Source organism: Arvicanthis niloticus, chromosome 2, assembly GCF_011762505.2.
Source record: "Arvicanthis niloticus isolate mArvNil1 chromosome 2, mArvNil1.pat.X, whole genome shotgun sequence".
NCBI lineage: Eukaryota > Metazoa > Chordata > Mammalia > Rodentia > Muridae > Arvicanthis > Arvicanthis niloticus.
Genome location: NC_047659.1, coordinates 148631400 through 148642531, shown reverse-complemented (window position 1 = coordinate 148642531; position 11132 = coordinate 148631400). Strand labels below are relative to the sequence as shown.

At 46.7% G+C, this 11132-nt stretch overlaps 1 long non-coding RNA gene across 2 annotated transcripts in view; it reads right to left on the bottom strand.

The window, feature by feature from the left end:
• LOC143441557 (uncharacterized) overlaps window positions 1-8760 on the bottom strand; it is a 23511-nt gene extending 14751 nt beyond the window's left edge. The window contains exons 1-2 of one of the 2 annotated variants that reach the window (XR_013109115.1): window positions 8169-8760; window positions 5500-6082 (exon numbers count right to left, since the gene is read on the bottom strand). This is a non-coding gene — a long non-coding RNA (uncharacterized LOC143441557). Of the gene's footprint in view, window positions 1-5499; window positions 6083-6341; window positions 6447-8168 lie in introns of those variants that run through there. The other variant, XR_013109114.1, reaches the window with a different exon arrangement.
• Between the last annotated feature and the right edge of the window lie 2372 nt (window positions 8761-11132).

Below are 11132 nucleotides of genomic sequence, written 5' to 3'. Positions count from 1 at the left end.
CGAGGCGACCACCGCACGGCCCGAGAGCACACACGACACGCACCACACGCGCGGTGTACGCCCGGTCGCGGGAGGGGCACAAGACGTGAACGCGCGCGGGCCAAGGGGACGCACGCGGCGGACGGCACGGGAGGAAGGGGAGACGGGTGGGACCGGGAGCCCACCGCCGCCATCCCCACCCTCCGCCCCACGGCGACCCTCGGGGTGAGGGGGGTACCGCGCACGCGGGCAAGCGCGCGGCCCTTTCCCCGCCACCACCACCACCACAACCAGAAGAACCCCACACCAGCTCAGCGCGACGGCAGGACGACGAGCTCTGCCCCGCGTGATCCCTCCTCGAACTCGGAGCGGGGAGGCGCGGGCCGCGGTAGACGAGAGAACGGACGCTGCGCGCATGAGGCGGTCGCGGGCGGCGGGCACTCGAGGGGCCCGCTCGGGAGGAGCCCCTCCGAGGGTCACAGCACACCCTTTTCCGAGGGATAGCTAGAGAAGGCAACATTTCTCACTGAGGGCGGGACGGACCCGACCCGACGAGTCCCGGCAACCAAGAGCTGCGACGCACGGGCTCAGCGACAAGACCCACGCGGCGTGTGCGCGCGCGGGGGGTCTGCGGTACCGGCAAAAGATCTCTCTTCTCTCTTTCCAGGGTTTTAACTTGAGCTTCCGCGGACAGAGGAGACCTGCGACAGGTCAGCCCCCGAGAGCCAGGCCTCTCAAAGCCCCCCAACAAAAAAAACAGGAGCAGAGAGTTTAAACTTAAAAGGGCCAGCCCCGCGACCGCTCAGCACCACCCTACGCGCAAGGCCTACGGGCAAAGGCCAAGGTAGAAAGCACGGGGTGGGCGCTCACCCAAACGAGGGGGGCCGCCGCCCCAACCTTCTCAGGACAAGGAACCACATCTGGTTCCTTTTTTCTACCGCACTTTTCTCGACCCCCTTTTTTTCTGGTCTCCGCAACACAGAGCCGACCGAGGCGGGAAGACAACTCACAGCGAAACGGAGCACGGGAGGCAACGCCGGGGAACGGGAAGCGCCACCACCAGCTCAGAAGCGGGCACCTTGGCAATCAAAGCCGGGAACGCTCCAGGAGCACCAGAGGCTCGCGAAAAGCCGGGCGCACACATACCCGACGGGAAAGGGCATGCGGCGCAAACGGACCAGCCACCCTCCCCGGTTCGGGGAAAGGGAGAGGGCCAAGATGGAACACAACACCGCGTGAACCGCAGGACAGCAGAGCCCCTGACGCGCCCACGAAGACCCCGCGAACCACGACGAGAAGTGCGCGCGGGTCGGCGTTCGGGCCGGACAGCCGCACCCCTGCCTACCACACACCACCGGCACAGATGGGGAGGAGAGACGAGGGGCCCGCTGGCAGAACGAGAAGCGCGGTCGCCATTCGCATGGAATGACCATTCGCCATGAATGTCCGTCCCTCGCCTGGCGCGGCTTAGGCCCCGGCCCGAAGACAACACAGAGGCACCACATCGATCCAACCGAGCGAGAGCAGGCCACCACCGGGAGGACGGCCAGCGGGATCTTACACAACCGGGTAAAGCGAGAGAGACGAGAAAACACACGCACGAGAAAGAACGGGAGAGGAATGCCACCGGACAAGCCACCACAAAAAAAAAAAAAAAAAAAATGCGCTCGGGAGGCAACAACGAGGGCTCGGGAGCTCCTTTTAAATGGAAGGGAAAAAAAAAAAAAAAAAAACCGTGCGCTCGGGAGGCACGTGGCAGAAAGGCCGGATAACACACAAGGAGGCTCGGGAGCTCCTTAATTCAAAAAAAAAAAAAAAAAAAAAAAAAAAAAAACCAGGGGAGGGGAAACAGCAAGCGGAATTAGTCCCCTCGTCGCCCCTGGATCCACCGTTCCACCCGGTGCAGGTGACAACAACCACGTGGAAATCGGGAAAAAAAAAAAAAAAAGCCTGACACGCATCATGCAGCGCCCGGTTGTCACAAGCTGAACAACAGCAAGAGCACGCAAGCAAGCACGGGAAAGCAAGAAGCGTACTCGGGTAATAGCTTCGGGAGCTACGGAGACCCGTGGGCAGATAAAAAGGCTGGACAAGCAAACAGCCTTGGGAGGGCCTCCAATGTCCTTTAGTCTCAACAATCACAGGACAGCGTGTCAGTACATATCTCCAGGTCCAATATGGACAGATAGCCAACATCAAAACCACAAAAGACACAGGGAGGAAATTCACAGGCCACAGGGAACATCTGGAAGTCACGCCTCCTGACCTGTCCCAAAAATGTCCCCATAAACAAGAGAACCGGACCTCAGAGGGACAACTGGTCGACCTGATAACCATGAGTGCTCCTAAACCGAGAAAGCCATGATAGAAAGCCGAGCCCATAGCTTCCCCTCGGCTTCAGGATACAGAGTCCCGGCGCTGTGGACCGAGATCCTTGGAGGGAGGAAAAAAAAAAAAAAAGCCTCCAAAGCTCCAGGGAGCCGGGCCACATCAGCTTGGAAGCCGGGGACGTGCCATCCTCTCGGCCTCAAGAAGTCAGGGGCCCCGCTGACGGGGAAAGAGAGGGCTCCTGGAGATAAAAAAAAAAAAAAAAAAAAAAAAGGGCTCCAGAGCTCCAGGGAGCCGGGCCACATCAGCTTGGAAGCCGGGGACGTGCCACCCTCTCGGCCTCAAGAAGTCAGGGGCCCCGCTGATGGGGACAGAGAGGGCTCCGGGACAAAGATTACAAAAAAAAAAAAAAAAAAAAAAAAAAATGCTCCAGAGCTCCACGGAGCCGGGCCACATCGGCCTGGAAGCCGGGGACACCGCATCCTCTCGGCCTCAGAAACCTAAGTTCCCCTGCCTGGGACCAGGGACTTGTGGAGAAGCTCCGAAGCTCCACGGAGTCGGGGCCGGGCCATGGCGGCTAGCAAGCCGGGGCCATCGCATCCTCTCGGCCTCAGAAACGCAGTCCCGTGGACCGGACCGAAGCCTTCTGGTCGACCTGAGTAAGCTGCCACCAAGCCCAGCATCGGTCCCAATAGGGTGTACAGCCACTACCTCTCCCCGCAGAGCTCCAGGTACAACCCCCTGGGTAGAGACCCAACTTAAACACGTGGCCACCTCCGGGAAGCACCCGCCTGCTTGCCGGGCCTCCCGTCACCCTGGCCGCCTCGCAACAGGCACTTCCCCGTCCTTTGTCATCAACCGGGGAACAGGAGCGTCGGTCGCCGCAGAAACTTGTCACCACTAGGTGTCACCAGAGAACGGTCTCCATCGACCAAGCAAACCGAGAGGACAGATCGCTCATGGCCGCCGCAATCACTCACTCACTCCCTCCCTCTGGAGGGTCCTCCCTAGCTCAGGGGGACACTAACCCACGCACGACGGGAGCAGGGGACCCACCGCTTCTCCCGAATGACTGACACAAACGGTCCCCGTCGTCCCGCCCGAACACAGCAAACGAACGAACGCGGGCTGGGCTCGGGCCGACCTCCTCAGCAACCCGAAACCGAAAGTGGGTCAGGGAGGGAGGGAGGGAGAAAGGGAGGGAGCCCTGAAAGCAGGAGAAATCATCGGTCTCTAAGTGAAAGGACTAACTGACTAACGAAAAACAAAACAAAATTAAGACAGAATTGAATAAAGAAAAAGACACATTCTAAACACGGATTCCCCACCCCCCCCCACCCCCAAAAGCTGCAAAGAGCCAACTTTGGAAAGCAGCACGGAAGCTTTTTCTCTCCTACACACAACTCAACCACCATCTTATCTTCATATTTTCAGCTCCCGCCTGCCTTGGAGAGTTACTGAGTTTACGCACTACTAAGTTCAGCACAAAAAAAAAAAAAAAAAAAAAAATTCAGCTCTCAGGAGGCAGGCAGAGAGAGAGAGACAGAGAGACAGAGAGACAGAGAGACAGAGAGAGACAGAGAGAAAGAGATAGACAGAGAGAGGCAGACAGAGAAAGAGAGAGACAGAGAGACACAGATACAGAGAGAGACAGACAGACAGACAGACAGACAGACAGACAGACAGAGAGAATGTTGGGAGTGGGAGATGACCAATCAAGGAATCAATATCATTGCAGGGTGGATATGGGCATTAGTGGGGAAGGGGTTTCCTTTGGAGGTGGTTAAACTCTGGACTGTTTTATTAAAAATAAAAATGGGGTTAAATATAGCCACTTTGGAAAGCAGCATGGAAGGCTACTTATGAATGGCAGCCATCTTGGCTGCTGACTGACCTTATCAAGATGGAGAGACATTTCACCACCATCTCAGTCTATGTAAATAACAGTGCAGCATAAAATACAGTCCAGAAACACTTGAGAGTAAAACAATTTCCTAGAGTACAATTATGGTTTTACTTAGGTTGAGATAGAAGCTCATTCATACCTGAAATATAATCAGTCTAAAACTCCTCCAAACTATCTAACTTGCCTTCCTTATCCAAATTCTACAGACAATAGTACTAAGGACATTATGTCCCCCACTATTAAAAGACAAAATGTTTCATTTCTAAAATGGCTCCTCTTCGTTTCGTTTTGGGTTTCCATGAACTTGGTCTGTAGACTAGGCTAGCCTCAAATGTACAGTGATCCACTTGTGTATGCCACCACCACGGTCTAGCCAACTAGAATCATAAGATGAGAATCTTAGCCGGTCATAGTGGTGTACAATTTTATTCGCAGCATTTGAAAATAGAGGCAGGCTCTTACAGGTTTTAGGCAAGCCTGGTCCATAAAGTGTGTCCAACACAGCAAAGAGGTCTGATCTGTCTGCCTCTAACAACTCCATACCCGGAGACAGAAAAAGACAAAGAGAATTTCACAGCCAACATTTTCCCAAATTGGGAAAAACTTGAAGCATTTCAGCAAGAGACAGGAAATTTGGTGTGCATTGAAATTTTGCTTTTTCCCAAGCATCATTTAAGGGTAAAATTGTAAATTATTTTTCCAAACAATGGATTCTACTAAGAGGAGACATGGAGATTTGAAAAAAAGTATCCTATCAGAGGACCTAAGCAGGAAAGTTTGAAGCAATTTCAACAGCCTTTTACGATATCTCAGTAGTATATGAGAATATAGGAGAAACCTACAGCAGTGGATCCTACAGAAATAAAGAGAGTCAGGAACCAGGGTTATTTACTACACTGTTTGTATTTTACTGAAGATATAAATACAGATACTATGGAGTCTGACCCTGTCCTTGCTTGCTAAATGCAGTGACAGTGGCCACGAATCAAGAGCACAGGAAATTCACAATCTCAAACCACACCAAATCAATTTCCTTTGATGAGTATCACCAAAATTGCAACCAAAACAATGCTCCAGAACTTGATAATCAGAGATAATCTCTTAGTTTTAGTACAACAAGCAGCTAAATACCATCTACAACTCTAATTTCTGCAGACATGCCATCTTTCTCTGATTTAGAAATGTACCATGCACAGGCAGGGTTCCAAAAACAAACCAATGCCAAAACCAAACCAAAACAACAACAACAAAACAAACAAACAAACATACCAACAAAACTCTCTTACCTTATAGAGTGTGCGGGAATATATTTTTGGTGAAAGTATTCCAAATGTCTACTACGTGCTCCCGGGCTTGCTTAGACCTTGATGGTGCAGATAGAAACAGCTGCTGCTGCTCACCTCTTCCAAATGACTAGCTCCTGACATGCCTGGTGATATCTGTTGATAACATTGACTAAAAAAGGATAGCAGCTCTCATTGTGGTGGTTTAGACCCACCCAAAACCAGATTTTTGCAGTTAGTACTCAGAAGGCGGAAGCAGGCTGATGTCTGAATTCAAAGCCCGCCAGGTCTACAATGTCAGTTCAAGGACAAACACTTAAAAATACCACGCCTTAGCAAAAACAAGCAAACAAAAAGCAAAAGGTCACAACTCAGTGAATGAAACATACAGCAGGTGTTCTGCCTCCTCTTCCGTCGATTTCACCTTTATGCATTTTTTAACGGGTAAATGTGGTTCTCTGCAGGATGGGCGTTTGTCAAATATCAATGATTTTGTAAAAGAAGTTCAAGTGAATCACAGCTGTTTGCTTATCAGTGGCGTAGCTCCTCTTCTTCCACTTGCGTCTCTCACGTCCTTTAGAGAAATCTAAGGAAAAGGTATGGATGTACAGCCATAGTTATTTCTGGAGAAAGCCAGGGTCACAGGGATGTTAGTCAGTTTGGTTGGTTGGTTTGTTTCATTTCTTAGAGACAGGTGTTGTAACCATGGAAGACATTTTGTTAAGGTAGGCGGACTCAGAGTCTACAGAAAGATCAGAGTCTACAGAAAGACGATGGAGGGATTCAAATCTCTAGCCGTTCAAATCACTTGATGTTCTTCCAGAAGATCTGGATTTGACTCCCACCTGCGTAGACGAAGCTGTCTTCTGGACTCGGTCCACATCTGACAAGCTCGTGACCGATCCACCCACCCAATCAAGAGGCAAAGCACTCAGAGACAATGAAAATTGGAGCAACAAAATTGTCAGAAACACACAGCCAATCAGAATTAACTGTAACTAGATACTACAGAAATGTTCTCATTTACATAGAAAGAACTGACTCATGGGTAGGCAAAGTTGCTCACCACAACCATAAAATGACTCTTCACAGCTGGGCATATTGATGAGAAAAGCTGACCTTAAGTCTTCCAGTGAAAAATAGATTGGTCTCTGCAGGCCCAATGTTATGGTCACATAATCTAACTTCGTTGATTGCTACTTTACATTAAGATCCTGCCTTTTTTAAAAAAGAGGATTTTTTTTTCTTTATTCAGGTAGGCTGCAACTGTCTTCAAACACACCAGGAGAGGGCATTAAACCCTGTCACAGGGAGCTGGAGAGACTGCTCAACAATTAAGAGCACTGGCTGCTCTTCCAAAGGTCATGAGTTAAATTCCCAGCAACCACATGGTGGCTCACAACCATCTGTAATTGGATCTGGTTCCATCTTCTGGTGTTTCAAGGACAGTGTGCTTACATACATTAAATAAATAAATAAATAAATATTAAAAAAAAAAAAAAAAGCCCCACAACAGATGGTGGTGAGCTACCATAAGGTTGCTGGAAATCAAACCCAATACCTAGTCTTGACTACTGATTCATCTCTACACACACACAAGACATCCTGTCCTAAAAAAAAAAAAAAAAAAGAAAGAAAGAGCACTTCTTGCCAAATCTACATACTAAAAGTCTCTGTAAAGTCCTTAAACCATGTTATTCATTGAATGACAATGCTACATGTATAACTTACTTGAAGCTATTTTATAAGTGACACTGGTCTCAGATATTAAAGTGGGAGACTCTCAAAAATACAAGGACACTGTAGGACCCACTTTGATATCTATGTAGGATAGCAGTAGATGTCGTTGTACTTTCCAAATTAAATATACATAGCTTTCTAAATCTATTTTTATTTTAGTTATTTTTTAATTGTTTACTTATTTCATGCATGTGAGTACACTGCAGCTGTCTCAGACACACCAGAAGAGGGCATCGGATCCCATTACAGATAGTTGTAAGCTACCATGTGGTTCCTGGGACTCAGAACCTCTGCAAAAACAGTCACCAAGCCATCTCTCCAGCCCTATTATATTTTATTTAGGATTTATAACATATACAGCATTCTGTCTGCATGCATGCATGCATGCAGGCCAGAAGAGGGCGCCAGATCTCACTGTAGATGGTTGTGAGCCGCCATGTGGTTGCTGGGAAATTGAACTCAGGACAGCTGCCAGTCTCTCTGTTATCTCTCCAGCACCATTACTGCTGTTCTAGTCTGCCTGGTGTCTCCGGTCTATGTTTTCATGAAGTACGCATGATAAAGTTTGATCTCACCTTGTTTGTACACTCAGAATGGACAGACATCTGCAATGACATGGTCACTTTGGTGTCAGTTACTGGAAATTGCATTTGGTAATGGAAGGTTTGTTTCTGTTTGGATTTACCCTGGAGCTCTCTATGTAAACTAGGATGTTCTACACCCTGAATTTACCTGCTTCTGCCCTCCTGCTTGAGCCAACATGACAGGGACTGTCTTCTTCGTGTCCTACAACCTCAAACAATTAAGTGCCTACTATGGCATTTTATAAAATATGCTGTTAGCTTAGATGATTCACAACATCTGATGTGACTTATAGATTAGGAATTTTTAGCTGGGAATTTCGAGGCTTTCTTCCATTGCAATAGACTGACCTGAATTGTTTAGTGGCGTTCAGTGCCTTGGGTTGACTAGCATTTTTATGAGTCTGAAAGTCCTTTGAACTTTTGCCAGGTTGAGGGTTGCACACAATTCTCACTAGAAATCAGGTGTCCGTTTCCTTAAAACTGAGGCTGGGCATCTTTTGAGAGAGGAGTGCTTGTGGTGAGGGTGACTCAGGTCTCCTCCAACTCCTGGACTTGAAGGCAACTGTGGGAAGAGACACAGGTCGAGTGCACTAACTTCTTACTTCCACAAGGTGGCACCCAATGCTTGGTATTCATATGCTCATTTCTTAAGGACAAGTACATAACAACATTTGGCCAGCAGGGGTCGCAACAACACCACTCTTCTGTTTATTTGTTGCATGTGACTCCTGAACCACTTATGTAGCACTCACCTTTATAGACAGCATTCTGCTGTGGTCAGAACGGAAAAATGTGATATTTTAAGACCTGTCACTAGTAGGAATTAAAAGTTGACATTGGGCCATAGTCTATCATACAATACTCTATTGAAGGCTTTTGTTGATACTTATAAAGGTATAAGAATAAAAAAAGGCACAGTAACCCATATTTTTCTGCAGATAGTCTAAAAAGATTTAAGAAAACCCCAAGAATATCATCAAGAAAGCTATTATCAAATCCCAGCACTTGGGGGGCAGAGGCCAGCCCGGTCTACAAAGTGAGTTCCAGGAACTCACAGAGAAACTCTGTCTCGAAAAACCAAAAAAAGCTATTATTAGCATTATGGAAAATTTTCAAGGTGATTTTAAAAATCAAAGAAAAGCATATGCTAATGAATACTGGTTAATGAACAAAAAGACTGCGTGTTTTTATTTTTTGATTTTAAATTTGTTTCACTCGGAGTGTGTGTGTGTTCCTCCATGTATACAATTATAAATGTCTCTATGATATGAACAAAGTACAGCTGTCATGAGAGATAAAAAGAAATGGTGACAAGTGAGAAAAGGATGGATAATGCTATTGAGAGGCAGAGCTGGGCCTCATATACAGTAAATACATATGTGAAAATTACACGTGAGTGTGCATGCGCTGTCTCTCTCTCTTTCTCTCTCTCTTTCTCTCTCTCTCTCTCTCTCTCTCTCACACACACACACACACACACACACTTATACAATCGCAACAAGGTACTCAGCAGGTAAAAGAACTTGCTAGACTAGTTTGATTATCCCTGGAACCTATGGTAGAAACTAAGAACTGAAAATTGTAGCACATATTGCACAGACACACACACATACACTGACAAGATATTGGAAATTAATAAGCATTTGAAGTTTGAAGCACAAGCTTCAGGAGTTGGAGATGAGTCCCCCTCTCTCCCCCAACATTGACCTGCCTTGAAAAACCCCAGATCACAGATTGAGCTAAACTGATGTATCCTATAAAGTGTGACACATTTAAGAAAAAAAAATTACTATGCAAGTATGCATGGCACAAACCACAGCAAATATTAGGTTAAACATATCAAATTGCTGGTCCTTTAGCTTACTTCAAAGAAAGAAAAAAATGAAAGGAAGGAAGAAAGAAAGAAAGAAAGAAAGAAAGAACACACAGAAAAGAAAATAAAAAACTTATGAAGGGAAATACAAGCCATGTAAATTAAGTCATGAAATGAAAGATGGGCTGGGGGAGCCTTACGTGAAGGAGACACTTTACACCCTTTGCTCTAATGAAGTTGGCTGAGTTTGTCCCTGCAGGTCCTCTGCAGGCATGTTTGCCCTGTCGGCTCAGCTTGGGCATAGTTGCTCCATAGCATCCAGGCAAGGCAGGCAGTGGGGGAGCCAGGTCTTCAGCCATGGGCTAAGCTGCTGTGCATCAGAGCCAGGGTGCATTGTTGCAGCTTGAGCAGGAGTTCCTGAGTCCCCACAGACACTGCCACAATGTTTCTGCTATGCTCCTGCTTTCCTCACCTGTGAAGTCCCCACTGCACAGTATTTGGTGTTTGCTACAGTACTGAAGTGCTGGAAAAAAAAAAAAAACAAGCAAACAACAACAACAACAACAAAACACAACAAAACAAACACCACCCCCCCCCCAAAAAAAAAAAAAAAAAAAAAAAAAAAACCAAGCTCACTCACAAAGAACTATCCCTGATAGTAAATTTTGTCTTCCACTACCTCTGCTGGGCAGAGGAGAGGTTGGATGCTTATTAAAAGTAGGTTGCAAAGTAAACTGTCCACACACTGCTGTACTGGAAATCAGGAAAAAGCAGGCTCTTTGTACAAAATGTTTTATCAGACGCCTTGTTTGTTTGTTTGTTTGTTTGTTTGTTTTTGTTTTTCGAGACAGGGTTTCTCTGTGTAGCCCTGGCTGTCCTGGAACTCACTCTGTAGCCCAGGCTGGCCTCGAACTCAGAAATCCACCTGCCCCTGCCTCCCAAGTGCTGGGATTAAAGGCCCGGCTCAAATTTATTCTTAAACAAAACATTGTATAGCCATTATCACACATTGATAGAAATCCTTGTAATTGATGCAAAATTAAAGTTATACTTTCTTACATTGGTACAGAATTTGCGTGTTGCTGTAGGATTACGGTTTTCACTGGTATAAATCTGTACATTGGTGTAAAATTTGAAATTAATACTGTAACTCTTAGTTAGGCATTGTGTCTATGCAGCTCATTTAGGAACACGAGGCTTTGTCCCGGTCCTTCTAACAGCTGTAATTACAAACTGTTTAGGACGATTAGTAACACAGGTTAAGGGCCAGATAGAAACTCATGGTTATGTTAGATTCCGATTTAATTATAATAAAGTATTTTCAATTTATTCAAATACAAATGGCTAAGAGTAGTTAAGGTCTAACAGTTCAGATATACTTTTCATAGATAAGTAGTATTCAAAAACAGAGATCCGCAGAATGGGACTATGAATAGTATTTCATTATTAAGGATCATTTGACCATGTGATATGTCTGCTCTGACAGTTCCCCTTCATGG